Source organism: Amblyomma americanum, chromosome 11, assembly GCF_052857255.1.
Source record: "Amblyomma americanum isolate KBUSLIRL-KWMA chromosome 11, ASM5285725v1, whole genome shotgun sequence".
NCBI lineage: Eukaryota > Metazoa > Arthropoda > Arachnida > Ixodida > Ixodidae > Amblyomma > Amblyomma americanum.
The window spans coordinates 56,049,915-56,068,729 of NC_135507.1; the positions used below are offsets into that span (position 1 = coordinate 56,049,915).

General features: G+C 43.8%; 2 long non-coding RNA genes across 2 annotated transcripts in view; one reads left to right on the plus strand and one right to left on the minus strand.

Annotated features, from left to right (window-relative positions):
• LOC144111508 (uncharacterized) overlaps window positions 1-18,815 on the minus strand; it is a 653,424-nt gene that overhangs the window by 208,696 nt on the left and 425,913 nt on the right. The window lies entirely within an intron of this gene.
• Window positions 207-7,059, plus strand: LOC144110314 (uncharacterized). Its single transcript, XR_013309803.1, has 3 exons — window positions 207-263; window positions 2,448-2,515; window positions 6,946-7,059. It is a non-coding gene; the product is annotated as an uncharacterized LOC144110314 (long non-coding RNA).

Here is an 18,815-nt window from a genome sequence, read left to right on the forward strand (position 1 = left end):
AGGATGAATATGGGTGCATTACATAAAATCTGTTCATTTGTTTTGTCGTGGGCTAGCTCATTGGTTTTTTATTTACTTATACTACGTCTAAGTTTAGTTCTTAAAGCAGCAGACGATTTCCTTTCTTGTCATTCATGACATGGCTACAGCCACTGACAGCTGTTGCTCTGGATGTATTTATTTGCAGTTGCCAGCGGCCAGCATCTATTGGGCCATGCGTGCTTCCTGCCTTCGGCTGTGTCATCCGTCCTGATCCGTTCATGGTAGTTATTCTCTTTCAGTGATGCATATCTTAGCTGCCTATTTAGAAAAATATTTTCAATATAGGCTTGCTGCTAGGTTTAGAAATGCATGAAACTCTACATGCACTTCACAGCAGTACATCAGCTTATAATTACCGGAACTGTAGACTTGTACAAAATATAGTCGCTGATGTAGCTCTTGACACAGCTGCTGTTAACATAAACGTGCTTTGACGTTGCACACCTGTTGCCTGGTATGCATATGTGTCTTCGAAAAGGACCTATATGTTCATTTATTCCTTTAAAACATTGTGCTCTACAATGATGGCTTACCAGTATTTCTGATACAGAGACCAAATTGTCAGACAGTAATGTAACATTGCACGATGACACTAATTCTTTTATGGCATAGCATCCTTGCAATGCACTGGGCAAGCTGCTGTCAGCACAGATTTATTGCTGGTTTATTTCCATACCATATGGTTATACTGCACAGTTTGTACCTCTACCTTCTTAAAGCTGTATACTTAAAAAATTTAAAATTAGTTGAAGGAAAATTCAAGGAAATGTAACAGTAACTGTCTCACATTTTGGTGGACACTAGAACCGTGATATAAGGGAGGGATATAGAAGGGAGGTAATGAAGAGCTGATGCCCATGTTAGGTGCCCCTCTTTAGTTAAACATACCTCACAATTAACACATTTGGTGCAAAACAAACATGGGACTTGCACGCTCACAAGCACCCTCATGTCAGTAAAACAATGTGCCAATGTTGCCGTACTTTAGAGCTTTGCTCTTAAAAGCGCAGCTGACTGCTGCTCAAAGTTGAGAGCAAAAATATGTCTACTTTTCCTCATGTGCAGTCTGCGGTGCTGGTGCCATTTGCAATGGTGATTGACATTGAGTTGCATGATGCGCAGTCCGTTCCTGGAGTTAGCGATTTTGTCTGTCGTGTGAATGTGCTGTTAAATTTAGTGCATAACTATGGTTCTCTAGTTCATTTTAGGTAACTGTGTCCTGTGCCACATGCTACCACCCTTTTTCCCCAAATTTCCTAATCTCATTTAGCCATCTGATTGCCACCCATTCTTGCATTCACCTACTCTTTAAATCCTCCCAGTGTTTTAGTCTGGTATTGCTAATATCTTCTCTGCATTACACATGCATTGCAATTCCTCTTTTTTTGATTTAGTCAAGATATCTGTGTTCCTGTTTCTTGCATAAGCATAAGAGGCGACTCAAGTGCACCATCTGGGCTTGTGATGCAATGTGTAGGGCCCTTCGTTTTTGAGTAAAACCTGGTTTCTCCTTACTGTCGCACCAATAAAGATTTTTAAATATCAGGTTCAATGCAATTTCTGTGCAAATGTGCTTGTAAGAAAGTGTGCTTTGAAAGTGCACAATGCCGAAGAACTGCTGGAGTGTAGTCGATGTCACATAATTCTTCTGACAAATTTTTAAACAATTGTGGTTATTTTATTTCCCTTTTAATGTTTATTGTTTGTCGATTGCTTATAATTTTTGTATAAACTGAAAACTACATGTACTGACTGGTATTTCATTCCAATATTTATACCCATTATTATGAAGCTGTGTTGGAAGGTAGGTGTGCATTTAGTATGCGTGCTTTGAAATTCATTGATTGTTTCTGCAATGCAAAATGGAGGACAGGTCTCTGCTGTGCGAGTTTTTTGCAATGGAGTGAAAGTAGCTGGAGCAGCATTTGCTACTGTGTCACCCAGCCAAAAGTTCTCCCACAGACCACTGAGCTTCTAATATATATGGCTTAAAGCTCGAAGCTCTGGTTGCCCTTTCCGAGGTTTTCTGCATTAACGAGTGCAAGCCCAAGAGCTCAGAGCTAACAAGCAATTGAAACCATAGAGGTTTTCTGTATTAACGAGTGCAAGCCCAAGAGCTCAGAGCTAACAAGCAATTGAAACCATAGAGCTATACACAGTGGTGCTGGGGCCGTGCAGCAAGTCAGTGTGAATTAGGTCGCGATAAACATGGTTTACTGTAGAAAGCTAGTGTGAAAAAATAGTTGCGCTCACAGAAACCGCTGTTTTTTTCTTAGTCGGTCATTCAAACAAAGCAATGCATGTAAAATTTGATATCTCACTGATCCCTCAATTTTTTTCTAGCTAAAGACCAAGAGTTGCATGGAAGTTGTGCAAGCCACCAAGTTGCGTGTTATTTTTGCCAGGGACCTGGAGCAGGCTGGGAAATTAGTGGATGGCCAGTGGTATTCACTCAGTAAGGCAAGCTTTTTCTGTAAGTACAGTTTTTGGCATGGCATTGCTTAGGGATGCATGCACTAATCTGACTACTCTACGCCCGCCCATGCTTCAAGAATAATGAAGTACATGAAAAAAATTGATTGCCAAAAAAAATTGCCGCTTCTGTTATGTTTTTTTCAGGAAAGTATTTGCCATTTAAAGGGCTGTGAAAACCTTAAAACTTATTATGTGCTTGTTGTGGCTTTTTTTCAAATTTCTCCTTCCACTTCTATGTTGGCCTGACCTTGTAGCTTGTCTGCATGAGATTGGCTGCTACCTACAGTTCGCTTTTTTGTTGCTCCTTTATTGCCTGTCACAATCTTTACTTTGCGTGGCAGTGTCATGCATTTTGGGAAGTAATCTTATCTTATTTCTGCACTGGCCTTAAGTGCAAGCTATTGCATGCGGGGCAGGTTTATGGTGTTTTTCTTTTGTTTGCTGTAACTGCAATTTGGCCATGAGGGTTAGAGGCTTAGTTCTTTATTTATTTTGATGCAGTGTCATATACTTCATGCATATATTAATGAAGTAAGCACTAATTTTTGTAATAAATGAACATTCATTATAGCTGTGGCCAATATAAGTCCACTTGACTCTAAATGGCTGTCTTCCGGCCTTCAGTATTACATCTTAAAACCAGCCGGAAGACACAAAACAGGAGAAGAGATGAGCACAAGATGAGGCTGGTTTAACAATTGAAATTTTATTGAAGGAAAGTGGCAAAAGAAGACCTGCAAAGAGATTCAAGGACGCAAAACCCAAAAGCAGTGAGAGGGCAAAAAACAATCGAAAGGCACTGACGTACTAGAAAACCATCTAAAAAACTATTTCCTTACAGTGAAGGTTCACCGACGGTTTAGCCAGGCACTTGTTTTTAGCCTTACTGATGTAGTAAGCCTCAACTATATCAGGACAGATTATTCACTTCCCTAAACCACTGATGTGCCGCAGAAATCAGGCGTGCAAAGAGAAAGGTCGTCCTCCGATTGCATTCACGAGATTGAATGTGCAGTGTCAGGTGAAAATTCGCCTTCCTCTCTATACAGTGAAAGTGCTCTCAGCAAGGCGCACATTCAGATATCTGCTTGTCTGCCCATAGTAGTTTCAGCTACGAGGCAGTGGAACGCAAAAAACCCGTTTACTTTTGCAAGTGGTGAACATTTTTTATCTGCCACTATGCAAAGCGGACGATTACCCGTAGTTGTATCAAGCCTAGTTTGAACGAAGAAGCAAAGGGCTCCTACCTTACATTTAGCGGTCAAGACAACAGCAACATCATACTTTGGTGCAACTTTCTTGGGATGGTGCGAAATGGCGTGGAGGTAAGGTATAGAGCCCGTATTCTTGTGCTGCTCAACTACGTCAGCATCATGTGAAAGGTGTTCCGTTCCCTCGAGAGAGTAAAAACACACTCTGACAGGTGCGCGAGGTGGGCGAGTGGGAACCCAGGTGCCATTGGCTTGGAAACCTGCTCCGAGAATGCATTCTAACCACTGTGGTGGCATGACTTCCATAAAGCGGTCATGATGCATGCGATTGCCAACCTGTCCTTCACCAGCCTCGAGTGGTTCAACTCGTAGCTAAGAGGCTTCCTGATCTTGGGCTGTGGAGCCAACATATGTGGTCTTCCGCAAAGCGCAGGTCTGAGTCAAGAAGCTACAAACGCTTATGCTTAGTGAAAATCAGACATAAAAGATAGGCTTTGACCACATTCCTAAAGATTTCTAAAACGTCTTGTGCCAACTTATCTGAGCCCTCCTTGCGCAAAAAATTAGGTAGCTATCAACATAACGAAATGCTACTATTTCGAGGTCTTCCAAACAGGGCTTTGATGCGGTATCGACTCTGGACAGAAGAATGTCGCGGAGGAACAGTGCAACCTGGGACCCTCTGCATATGCCTGATTTCTGATGTAAACACCGCCTTGCCAACTAACAAAAGTGGAGTTTTCTGGAGTTCTAGTTTCTTGTGGATAGCAACCTGGGCAAGTGCTCTGCAGTGAGCATCGACATGGAGGGCCTGCACTATTCATTGTCACATGATAGACCTCTGAGGCATGTACAAACTGCATCAGGGTGAACAATGAACATGCTTTTACAGATGATTGCGTGATTTCGGTTGCTGGCTTCATGGGGCTGTTGTCCTTTTACTGCAAATCTGCATTTGTCAGTTGGCAGGGCGGTATTTACACGCAGGTCGTACCTTTGGTTAGCAACATTTTTTTGTCTAAAGTCGATAAGGCATTAGAGCCCTGTTTTGAAGACCTTGGAATAGTAGCATTTCGTTATGTTCATGACTATCTAATTTTTCTGGACATAGAAGGGTCAGATAAGTGGGCACAAGATGTTTTAGGAGTCTTTAAGGCATGCGGTCAAGGCCTGTCTTTTACATCAAAATTGTCTAAGCAAAACCGTTAGCAGTTCCTTGATGCAGCCCTGCGCATTGTGGACGAATATGTTTGTCGGGGCTACAGCTAAAGATCGGGGAAGGCTCTTTTTAGCTACGATTCGGACCACTCGTTGCTGGGGAAGGATGGTGAAGAGGTGTATTTGTTGCTGGTTAAGGTCAGTAAAGATGGAAACCCTTGATGGGTGTGCAATCGTGTGCATGACATCAGCTTTACATAAGTCATGCCATCACTGCTGAGGATATATTCTTGTAGCAGGTTTCCAAGCATCTGGGTTCCCACTTGCCCATCTCAAAAACCTGTCATAGTATGTTTTCACTCGCTCGAGGGTAAGGAGCACATACTCCGATGATGCTGATACACATTACTTCCACAGTATTTCAGTCTCAAGAAAGTCGCGGAAAAGCGAAATGCTGCTGTTGTCTTAAAAGCGAAGTGCAAGACAGGAGGCCTTTGCGCCGCCATTAAAAAAGCTTGATTAAACTGGGTACTTGTCTACAATGGACAGTGTCACAAAAAAAGGTTCACCACTTGCAAAAGTAATGGAGTTTATTGCGTTCCACTGCCTTATGGCTGCAACTAATATGGGCAGACAGGCAGATACCTAAATTTGCGCCTGACTGAGCACTTTCACTGTATAGGGGGGAAGGCAAATTCTAATCTGGCACTGCGTGCTCAATCTTGTGAATGCAAATCTGAGGATGACCTGTCTCGTTGCACGCCTAATTTCCACGACACATCAGTGGTTTATGGAAGGGGTAAATCTGTCGGTAGATATTTGAGGCTTAGTACATCGGTAAGGCTAAGGACACGTGTGGCTAAGCCATCGGTAAACCTTCACCGTAAGGAATTTGCTTTTTTAGATGATTCATTAGTATGCCAGTGACCTTTGATTGCACTTCGCCCTTTCACTGCTTTGGGTTATTGTGCGCTTGTATCTCTTCGCGGGTCTGCTTTTGCGGCTTTCCTTCAATGATGCCGCCGCGGTGGCTCTGTGGTTATGGCGCTCGGCTGCTGTCCCAAAAGACGCAGGTTCGATCCTGACCGCGCCGGTCAAATTTCAATGGAGGCGAAATTTTAGAGGCCCGTGTACTGTGCGTTGTCAGTGCACGCTAAAGAACCCCAGGTGGTTGAAATTTATGGAGCCCTCCACTACGGCATTCCACATAGCCTGAGTCGCTTTGGGACGTTAAACGCTCACATATTAAATAATCAAAATCTTTAATTAAATTTTTGTTAGTCCCGCCTCTTGAGCTCATGTCTTCTTGTGTGTTCTAGCTGGTTTTAAGGTGAGTCAGTACCAACTCGGCCAGTCATAAGCTTTGTTCAGTATTACAACATTTTGAATAAAGTGAGAAGTTTACTAGGCTATGTTGCCGGGGATCGTGTCCGCAGCAGTTGTGGGCAACTCAGAAGAGATAGCCTCATACGATTGGTTGTATAATTGGCAGAGGATGATGTGAGGATGCTGCTCGAAAAGGAAATTTCATGATCGGATAATTATTTACAGCAAAAATGTCCAAAAAGTGGCTGGCCAGAGAAAAAGTGCCGCGAATTTTGAAAACTCTGAAAGTAGGTGGAGCTACAGCGTAGTACCAAGTTTGAAAAACTGGAAATATGGACAAGGCCAAAGCTTGGCGCCAAGTTTGAAAACTCGAAATGAGCAATCACGTGACCAGTGATAAGTGTCCTATACTTAACCAGGAGATAGGAAGAAGAATCATAAATTAGAGGCAATTAGGCAATTATTGAGAAGCGAATGGCAATGAACGGGTGATTAGACTGGGCGGGTATTCAGTGAGTGGGCAGGAACGATCCATGGAGGAAAGTTTAAAAACTCGAAATCGCTGCTGGGATGAAATGAGGGTAAAATAAGAGCTAATTGATAACCAATCAAGTCAACGAGAAAACAACCATGGCGCCAAATTTGAAAGGCGACCAGTGTCGAGGTGTCAACGCTTTCACATCTTTTTTGCGCAGGTAGCAGCGATGATCTCTATTTTTCCTTTTTTTTTCAGCCAAGACAAAAACCATTTTTCTTGGCTCATGGGCGATGTATCTAGGAACCTGCGGCAAGGACAACGCTGGAGAGCATGCATCAGCAAGCTCGAAAAAAAAAGCACGGAACAGTAAATAAATATTGATCATTTTCATTTCAATTCTAGTGGTTTTGTGCACGAATTACTCTGGAATGCACAAAGCTTGTGTTAATTGAGAGGTGACCATTAACAAGCTGCGCATTTTTCTGCATTGCCTACTCCAGAACACAAATCCTGTGTTAATTGACAGGTGACATAGTAACGACTGTTACACAGTGTACGAGCACTACACAAGACACACTACAGAAGACAAGGCAAACTACAGAAGACAAGACAGACTACAGAAGTCGACAAACTACAAAAGAGGACAAACTACAGAAGACAGACTATAAAAGACAAGACAGACTACAGAAGACAGGACTACAAAAGACAAGACAGACTACAGAAGACAAGACAGACTACACAAGACATGCACAAAATACGACAAGACTACAGACTACAGAACTTTTCTGTCTTAGAATCCTGTAGTGCGCTTTGACTGGGCCAGGTCTTTGGAGCACTCCGGTAGCACAGCAAAGCAACCAGGGAAAGTAGCACCGCGGATCTGGATTCGTGACGTGCAGATGCCAATTGGCGTAACCACATGGCGCTGGCGGTGCGGATCTGGGGTCCAGACTAAGGGGTCAGCACTTTTCTGAGTGCCGTAGCTAGCCGACTGCTCATTACAGAAAAGTCAGCGCCGGTGTCCACAAGTGTGGTCACATCACGATTATCAGCGATTACTGGGATTTCGGCAGATCCATTCGGTCGCAGCACGTCGTTGTTGTTGAGGTCGTCGGGTGAGGTCGTCGTCGGTCGTATCGTAGCCGCGAATCATCGGGTGGAGGCTCTGGACTTGATCCAATAGCGGCGGCCTTATCCCCGGGGGAGGCCGTCTTCAGTTTTCCCGATGTGGGGACGCGCCTCTGAACTGGCTAGAAAAAGACGGGCGGCTTGGCGAAGAAAACCGCCTTGGGGATGGCGAACGGGACTGGCGTCGCCGCGAGGTTGTTGGATGCACACTATCGGACAGATACTGCTCGATGTCCCGCGGCCGTTCTCCGTAGCGCGGTCGAGGTGCGTCAGGTGAAAACCCCCTTAAGCCCATTCTGCGGTAGGGGCAGTGGCGGAGGATGTGGCCGGGCTCCCCACAGTGGTAGCAGAGCGGCCTATTGTTTGGCGTACGCCAAACGCGCGCTTTGCTCATGATGGACAGGGGCTCCTGTGATACGACGGGTACAGCAGCAGTTGGGTACCGCAGTGAAGGCATAGGAGTGACGGGAGAAAATGCTTGACTCACTGGCCCAGGACGGCTTTGTAATGCTTGACTGTATGTCATCACATAGGGCGCTGGCTGCGGAGCTGGTGGCGACTGAGCAGCTCGCCGGACTTCATCTCGGACCACGTCCGGTATGGCAGCGACGCTTGCCTGTGGAGCTTCGAAGCGAAGTTTCTCGAGTTCTTCGCGCACCAGGCTCCTCACAAGCTCTCGAAGCTCCTCAGTGGGTAACGACGTGGGCGTGCAGTGGTGAGCGGCTGCTACACTAGCCTGACGGCCGTAGTGAGCGCCCCGTTCATGCAGAGAACGTTCCATGCTTGTTGCCTCCTTTGCAAAGTCGGCCACCGTTCTTGCCGGGTCACGTACCAGTCCGGCAAACAATTGCTCTTTGACGCCGCGCATTAGGTGGCGTACCTTCTTGTCCTCGGGCATAGCAGAGTCGGCGCGATTGAAGAGTCGCGTCATGTCCTCGATGAACATGGCGACGCTCTCGTTCGGCTGCTGCGACCTCGATTGCAAGGCGATTTCAGCCTTCTCCTTTCGTTCGCTGGTGTTGAACGTGGCTAAGAGCTCTCGGCGAAAGATCTCCCAGTTAGTGAAGGAAGCTTCGTGGTTCTCATACCACGTCTTGGCCGAGTCCTGTAGTGCGAAGTACACGTTCCGCAATTTGCGCTCGCCGTCCCACTCGTTTAAGCCCGCCACACGGTCAAAGCTGGCCAACCAGTCTTCGACGTCCTCAAACCTCTCACCGTGGAATGATGGGGGCGACCGAGGAGTGTGAAGGACAAACGGCGGGGCATTCTCGGAATCTGACTTGTCTGGCTAGCCGTAGCGGACGTCATCGCCCTTGCTGGTATTGCGAGTTGGCCGAACTCTGGTTGTGGGCCTCGCAGGCGGCGGCTCGCCTTGTGGACTGGTGTTGTAGCCACGCGTTGAGAACTGACGTCAAGAGTGTCCTCGAGGTCAGCGTACATGGATCGATACCCGGCACCTCCACCAAATGTCACCGATAAACGGTCAAAGCACTCAAAGCCCGGTTTAATTAAACGTGCTACGCGTCCAAGACAGCAGGGAGCTCGTGCGAGGAAGACGAAAACCTCTAGCCCCTCGAGAGCGCAAGGCATGGCAAGTCCCATCTAAAACAGTTCGGCCGCGGCATGGCGCCACTGGATTAGTTGGGACTGTGGCAATATGTAGCCACTTGTTTCGCTTTTTTCGATACGGATAAGGTACACAAGCGCAGTTTTTCCGGCCGCCGTCTCACCGGGCATGAAGCTTTCGCTCGGCCGCACAAGCCCAGGCGACGGCGGCTGGCGGCACCGTTGTGCGGCGTTTTCTGCCCGTGTCACTTGCCTCGCCGATCAGTTCTATGCGCAGGCATCGAATGAAAGCAGATCTTCGCTGGTGCACGCACATTGCGTATGTCGCCGTGGCTAGCATGAGATTCAATAAGATTTAAATTTCTTAAGTTTATTCAATGTCATACCAACTAGTCCCCTACCACTCTCTTCTGGTTCCCACTAAGCTGACTCTAACATTACTACGATACGCGATCGTTGATTGTGCTGGCGTCGTCATCGGTCTAGCGTGACAGACCAGTGCGTCAGCGACGGCATTTGTGTACTGATCAACCCACCGACCGTCGATCGCCGTCGCATCGGCCTATAGTGTGACCGGACCCTACCAATACCGAATAAAAACTGCGTTATTATCGCTTTTGTGGTACCAGTCATTAGTATATGGGGGACGACTGCTACATCGATCGCCCGCGAAAGTACAGGGGGGAATGAGACCTCCCTGCGCATATTGCAGCAACGAGAGCAGACGACGTTGCTCTGTGCATGCGTCAGTGACTTCACGAGAGCTTTCAATATGGCGGTCGCTGCCAGTGGGAGGAGTCTCCCGGTCTCAATTTCGATTGTATGTTTTGGAAAAAATTCATCGCGTCCAGGGCAGCCAAATTTCGAAAATTGAATCATAAGCTCTTGCATTAGTTACTGAACCAGAAAACTGCATTATGAAGAACGACCATGTCATGGCTCCTTTAAGCTACCTATAACAGTGGGAGCAAGGGTGCCAGAAAATTCGGGGGACACTAAAGCTCTGCCTTTAAGGGTAAAACAGACAGCGTTAACGGCTCCCGCCTGTGGCCCTCTTTGCTGATACTTGTGAACATACACGGAGTTCACTGCTTGTTTAATCACTAATCAATTTCTTAATTTTCGCCAAAATTATCTCACTCATACTCAGTCACATACAGCAGTAGGCTGCCCTATCATGTGGAATTCCACCTGTCATAGATACCTATAAAGCCTCGTTTTAACCAAGCGACACTAACATGCCGGTGTTGACTAGGAGTATCATGTTTTACTGTGGATGAAAAGGTCCCAGTGGGTTTGATTTCCATGTCACTCTCCCATCTCGAAGTTTACCTTGATAAGCCCGAGTTGTCAGCTCCCGCCATGTCATGTGGCCTCGTGAGGATGCACAATCTGCCGCCAAATCAGTCCCGTCCATGTCACATGAACACGACCACCTGACATAGCCATGGCCATAATTTTACTTTGACAGCACTGACGACATCGGATATTCTGGAGAACGAAGTCTCTAACATTTTGGCGATAGCAAAGGTCTTTGTTCTAATAAAGGGCCTCGATTCTGGCAGCCTTACTGCCATGGGTAGTGCAAGAGGGTTATCGCACAATTTCTACTCTCCCGCCGAATCATGTTCCATGCGACACTCGCTACTGAACATACATGTCTGTCAGTACTGAAAGGAGTGGTGCTGGTGAACATCTCAACGATAGGTTACATGCAGCAAATACCTATGAAAGAAGACTGAACAGCTGTCGTCTTAGCGAAGTTGATAGAGCACCGAACATGATATTAGGCGCTCATAGGTTTGCATCCCACCTTTTTAATCAATTATTTCAATGATTACATTATCAATTTAGATTGACCAACATAAAAAAATTCCCTATGCTTTCATTGATGTCAATGGCTGTAGGCTCCATTCATAAGTGCAAGATATTGCTGTCTGAGAATGTCGCGATGTTTCACTGCCAGTTTAGATGAACCAGAAATTCATAATTTCTGATCAAAGAGGTTCGAATAGAGTAAAATTTTGATATAACAAGCCTACTTTTGGCCTAAAATTTGTTATACACAACAATCGTTCTAAAAATCTGCAAAAGTCTGCAAATAAACCCAAGCAAATGGTGCTCTTGGGGGAACAACAGAAAGGTGTAATAACGAAGAGTTGTTGAATTTAGAGCTTGGTAAAAGCATGCGAAATCTCGCTCTTTTTTCTGTGTAGGAGAGCAGAAATGAACACTAGATGGGGATGCTGGCTCCGCCCAAGTTTATTTAAGAAACAATGCAATCTTTGCTTGGTGGCGCTGAGCAGCATTTGAGAGGACAAAATTCTTCATGAAATCAATTAAATGTAGAGCTTTCTCGACATCAGGCCACAGGTACTTTCTGTAGGTAGCCCTTCAATTTCCTGGCCGTGTCGGCAGCCTCTACGCTTTATAGAGCTCATTCTTCACTTTTCGGTTCACTGTCATCATCCCTAGTTGCATCATCTGCAAGAATCAGCCTCGTCAGCGATTTATTGGTCGGTCAGTACCGGTGCCACGACCAAGTTGTAATGAGCAGAGACTAAGTTCTCAAACGTAACATTCAGAAGCACCAGTCGACATGATGACAAGGTGATCATTCTTCATGTCTCCTTTGGAACGGATGTCAACAGATGTCTGCAATCTTCTGTCTTGCGTTCACAATTGTCGACTGAGTGCTAGATACAACACTGAAGTGCTCAGTAATGTCCCCTTTCGCGCTCGCTGTGGACTACCAAAAATCGACTCAAATGAGACTACTTTGTGCTTCTGCATTGCCATTTTGCGCAACAGAGCTGATTGAGTCATGGAGTGCAGCCGTCTTGCGCGCAGGTCTGCAGATGTGGCACGGGCGCGCGGCATGAGTAGGTGATGGTTCGAGCACGTGCCGGTCATGCGCCTGTCAGCTTGATGCTAGTTCGTACTGCCCCTATATGGTGCGGCATGTAAATGCACGGTCGTTTCATACACACTACTACTGTGGACTATTCAGATGATCAAAATATTGCATTTCTTGCATTTATTACGGCTCCTTGTGCAATTTGAACCATGCGAATACAAAAAAAAACTGCTCCATTAAAACCAATAGCGTGTCAGATTTTGCACTCTTCATTTCGTTATACTGATATTCCGCTGTATTCATGTTTGTTATAACGAGATTAAACTATAGTGAAAGTGCGAATCGAATAGCAAATGCTGTCTGAAATTTAGTTAGAATTATGAACATGAATTTTCATACCCCTAATAATTGTTGCTTGAGTCTTGCTTGCTTGCCTACACAAAGTGGCAGGAAAGTTTTATGCTGATTATATAAAGAATTTGGCAATATATCATAGCATTGATTTTTCACATCGATGAGGTATGGACACCCCATTCTCGCAAAGTGAGTGGGCGACATTCAATTTTATACAGTGCGGTTTCATTTACAGACAACTGTCAAGATTGTCATGACTGCTGTGAATGGCAGTGTGAGATAGCCTGTGGTTTCCTATGACATCACCCTTAGTCGTGGCATTGCAGTTCCAGAGAAGGTCCATAAACTGTGGATATGGGGGCGATTTGTCAGTCTTAGAAATATAAAAGTTATGGTTTTTAAAAACAACTGATTGGCACATCTGCTGCTAGGACCCGGAGCATAAGGCTATAACATGTAACGCTGTCATCACGGTGAGCACATTAACTGCTGTCCAGGCCCCACATTATTTCTGAATTTTAATGCGACAGTGTTATCGATCCTTTGTCACAGAAAACTCTGTAGTGGCGTTGGCCGGGGGTGGAAAGTCCTAATGGAACAGAGAAATAAAAAATTCAGGAACAACTCAGCAATGTTCAGATACACCATATTTCTCTGAGAGGTGGTAGTGGGAATTGAATCCTGTGAGACAGGCACGCTACCCACAGGCCACGAAGCTTTCTCTTTTTCTCTGTTGCTTGTTTTGACAGTTTACTAAAGGTCACAAACAGATTATGTTGTCCATTGCGCTCTCAAAATCGGGAGTGGACATGCGTGACATGCATGTCAGAAACCTCGAACCTTTTCAGAATACAAAGCTGCTCTATCAACCTGAGAAGCTTGTTGTGTTCAAGCTGGATAAATGTAGACCTTATGAATGCGTGAGGCGAATGGGACCCAGTAATGCAGTCGTGTTCTGCTTTTTTTCCCTCAAAACACTCCACATCCTGTACTTTGTAGTGCACCACTATTGCGCTCATCTCGGGAGTACTGACATATTTAAAAAAGCACAGAATTTAAAAAAATATATTTCTGTGCTATGCAATCAGTGTTTGGTGTGAACCAAACTGTGATACCTTTAGCCATACCAAAGCACTCAGAGGAATATGTGCAGACTTTCTGTAATCAAGGATTTTGAACATTTCAGGCTTCAACAGTCGGACAGTGCAGCTCCTAATGGAGATCACAGCTGACATCAAAGAGCTCAAAGGGAATCACGCAGCTGCTCTGCAGCATTGTCTCGGAAAAGAGCTGGTCCCATTGAGTTCCATGGGAGATGTTGAGGAGCTAGAAGAAATCCTTGGAGACCCTGACAGAAGGGCTATTCTGGTGAGCCAGGCTTTTCAGTTGTTGTAAAGAAATGTTTTTAGCATTTCAAGTTTTATAATCTGATTCGTAAACATAGAAATTCTTTAATCAGCACAGTATCTCTCAGCACTGTTTTCACTGGCTATTCAAACTTAAGCAGTTACTTGGTGCTTGAGTTCACGCGGTGAAAAGATGAGCTCAGAATCACCTTGAGTACAGCGTTAAGCCAAAGCTAAAGTGGCAATGGCTTATTTTGGGGTACGGCATGGGTACAGCATTCTAGAAGGCTGCAGTAGAGAAGGTGTAGCTTTTCCTGTTAGCATTCTGAAGTGGCTGCAATGGCACGGTGCTAGCGTAGACAGCAAAGTCCCTCCCGTGAAGGACTCGACACAGATTGATGCCGCGCCTCCCCCCACTCCCTAGATAGCAGGAATAAAATTTCCTGATTTTTATATCGCCAGATTGGCAGTTCAGCAGTATGCTTGCACTTAAATTTATGGCAACGAAAATTAAAAGTACCTGCCTAGAAAATTGAACTTTTCCGGGAACCTGCAGGCATGAAAATATGGAGTGCATGATGACTGCATTTGTATTGCTCTCACAGATTGGCATTTTTTGGAAGTTGCAGCATATTCTTTATCTCTGAGCTGTGCCTTTTTTTTTACCTTTGTCACTCTCGATCAATGTCTTGCAGTTTGCTTGCGTGAAATTTGGTGAAACCATGCTTGGGTTTCCGGTACAGTTAAGAAATATCTGGGGAGGGGGGGGTGGGGGGTTAATAAGGCATGCTTTGTCGCATCACACTGAAAAGCTGTCACTCATGGCTTGAGCATGTTTCGATCAGCTTGGCACCAGCACATTCTTCTTAGCAATGCAGTGAAGACAGTTGTGTCGCTGCATTTATTTTGGTTGCATATGTGTTTTATTTTTCATCATGTGCATGAAATAGCAATTCTTGGGGAAAATTGGCGTCAAAAATTTCTTGTGGCTAAGCATAGATAAACAACGTCTTATTTTCTGTGCCTTGTATGCAATAAATATGAAAATTTATAAATGATCATTCATTATTTATTAGTAATAAACATTTTATTATTATTTGTGCTGTAATGGTTTTCACATCAAGCGACTTGCCTTGATGGGAGGCGACAGAGTGGACGAGGCTACACACCTCATCCTGAAAAATTTCGTAAAGACGCTAGTCGCATTGCAGTTTACTCTGGAAGGTGGAATCCACAGGCGACCTTTTAGGCAGCTTCGCCTGTATAGTGTTGTTGTTGGCGAGTTTTCGCATGCCAAGTTTGTTTTCCCTTGTTTGCACTTTGTGATGTTTCTGGTCCCTCACATTCTCTTTAAGCATTGCGTTTAACTGGTTTCTTGATACACTGTGGCTTTGATTTTATGTGCTAAGCAGTAAATGCAATTATTTTGAGAAGAAATGACGCACAGATACACCCTTTTTCCTTGTATTGCTGGTTCAATTTAACTGACAGCAAGTATTAGGCCTTCAGAATAATCTGCTTGAATAGATGATTGATTAATTATAAAAATGCGCTCTATCACAAGTTCGTCAAGGCTAAGTATCCAAGTACATTAAAGGAATACAAGTCATATAGAAACAAACTAAATAAGGAACTAAAATTGCATAGGAAGTCCTATTTTTGTGCAGAATTCGAGGGTTGTTTCAACAAACCTGATACCTTATGGAGAAAGTTAAATGATGTCTTAAATCGTCGAAAATCAGCTCCGCGAATACAAACTCTAATACTTGGTGGAAACGAAGTATCAGGAAGTGTTCTTGCAAATGTTTTTAATGATTACCTTGTAAACTTTTCTGGTGGTAGTGTGTCGTCTGATATTAGTGAATTTATACCAAACAGAAATTCATTTTCACTTTTTCTTCACCGCTTTACTGAGCACGAGGTGACATCAGTTTTCCTTTCACCAAAAAATAGCTCAAGTTGCGATGCAGAAGGCATGCAGGTTCGCCCTATCAAGTATGTGCTTGATATCATTTCCCCGTACATTACCTATATTTTTAATTTGTCTTTGTCAAGCGCTATCTTTCCTAAACGGATGCAAATAGCCAGTGTGTCGGTATTGTTCAAGAAAGGTGACGTTAATGATACTAAAAATTACAGACCCATTTTTATATTACCTGTTTTTAGAAGGGACTAGAAAAACTAATACTAATGCAGGTTTCGAAGTTTTTTGACAAACATAGCATAATTTCTCCAGCCCTGTTTGGATTTAGAAAACGGTGGTCTACAGAATTAGCACTACTACATCAAAAAGAATTTATTTTATCGCAATTTGAAATTAAGAACATTGTCCTTGGTATTTATATTGATTTTACTAAAGCAGATGATTGCATCCTTCATTCGGTTCTACTTGATAAGCTTGAACTCTACGGTATTCGAGGGCACTGTGGAAGCTTTATAAAATCGTATCTTGATAATCGCTATCAATAAGTTGAAATAAACAATATCCGCTCAAATTTGAAACATATCACCAGCGGCGTTCCTCAGGGTAGTATTCTTGGCCCGTTCCTGTTTATTGTATATATAAATGGCTTAGTAAATATCTATAAAGATGCGAATTACGTAATGTACGCAGACGATGCGAGTATATTTTTTTCATCACCTGACATAAGTAGCCTTGAGAATAAAGCTAACACTGCTCTGAAAATTCTTCATTTATGGTCAAAACAAAATTGTCTACAAATCAATATCAACAAAACAAATGCAATAACCCTTAGGCCCAAATCTAAGCAAATAATCAGATCCGTCAACATTGTCTATGACGATGTAAACATAGAAATTGTAGATAGTTTTAAATTAGTTGGAGTTATTTTCACACAGAATATGCTTTGGGACATGCACATAGAATCGATATTGGGCAAATTATCTCGTAAATTGTTGGCATGATGGTGCGGCTGAGACCACTATTACCTTACAGAATCAAGGTTCTTGTTTCTAACACCCTATTTTTCTCTACACTTTATTACTGTCTGCTCGTGTGGGGTACCACATCACGTACGAATCTAGAAAAAATACATATACTTCAGAAAATGTTTTTGCGAGTACTATTTAACATGCCTTACAATGCCCACACATCAGACTTATTTCCGAAAGCAAATATATTACCCGTGTTTAACCTTTATCATTACAAGTTAAGTCAAGCTTTCAAACGGGAGGTAAAAGAGAATTTACAGTTTCTTCATGAGTTATATAATTTTACCAGGAACACACATTCTTACATCGCAAGGTGTACGGAACAGTGGAAGGTAGTCACTCCGCGTGCCAATCATTCTACACAAAAGATATCATACACACTACCAACACTTTTAAATTTGTTTCTGAAATCAAGTCTTGATATTTATATAACTGATGTACGAGCTTTACGTAAACACTTTGTCACTCAATCTTTCTTAAATAATTGAAGAGCGTTTTTCAGGTAATTTGTGTTTTTGCGCTTATTTTTTGTGAAAATTTCACATGTGGTCAATTGCTATGTTAACCTCCTGCTCAATCGCTGTTTGCCTTGTAAAGGAGGCTGCGGGCTCTAGTCAAGTCGCTTGCCTCTAAAGCGACTTTTACTCGCAGTCTCCTCCATCACTGATGGAAATAAAGAAGTTAATATTATTATTATTATACTTCTTTTAGGGCACTGTAGTTGCTTTGGTGCACAAAAAAAGTAAAAGAACTCTTTGATTTGAATTTTGATTTCTCTGAACTATTACTCTGGTTCTGTCAACTTGCAGTGCTTTAAAAGGGCTCTTTAATTCGATTATTACGGAATTTCAATTCATAGTCGGTTTTTCTTGATAATTGCTGTTGAACACTAAATTTTAACTATCATAGCTTAATGATCTGCTTTATTTACAAGCTTGGTTCTTTATCAGAAAATGATATCATCTGAACAAAACCAAGCCACAAATTGTGGCATTTTTGTTCGAGCATTCAAAAGGCACTGAAAAGGGGGGAGGGCAATGAGGGTAAGAAAAGCTGATAAAACTGGTAGATATTGAATTGCCTATCAGCCTCCTGCAAAAATGTTCAGTATAGCTAATGTAAATCAGAGATATTGGCAGTTACAAACCTGCCTCCATGTTTTACCTCTCAACACCAGCCGCCACAGCTACAGACACAGGAGGGAATAGAAAGGAGGAGGTGCTGCAGTCACCTTCCGGGCCGGGCAAGCACCCGTCCTTTTTCTCTGTATTGCTCGCAAACCAGTGACAGCACTCTGCATCATGACGCCATTTGCGCTAGCCAATGCAATGCGGGCAATCTCGGGCGAACGCCTGGTGGCGTGGGTTGCGGCGCAAGAGCGCGAATTCTCGAAAATGTCCTGCATGTTACCAGCTTGCTCTCGAGGACTTGTACGTGAGTGACAAGCACGCTCAGTGGCATTTCCACTACATAATGCACATATTTGATTCCCACTTTCTCAACCCCTCTCTTGCGACACTTTAGCTTAATTTTGGGCTCTCTAATGTCCACCGTTACTCATATCTAGGCCACCTTCAATTCCAAATGGGCACCGTTATGTTAGAGGCCAGAAAAGTAAATTGGCAAAAAACCCTGCAAAAGGAAAACAGAAGTTGAGAGAGTCGCACACAAGAATTTTTACACTGACATTTGTTAGCGAATATTGTCTAGCATTTGCCCAGCCCTCTTCTAGCTGGGCCAGCTTTAAGATCAGGCCCTGTAATGGTACAGCTTCCTCATTTTATTGGCCTTGAAATTTTTTATAGCGTTTCAGTTGTTTGATCCTTCCTTTTCTGCTCGAGGTAAGCCTGTCAGTTGTTGTGTAAAAAACAAAGGTTTCTCTTAGCATGATGACAATAATGAACCTGATTAGGAGTAAACCA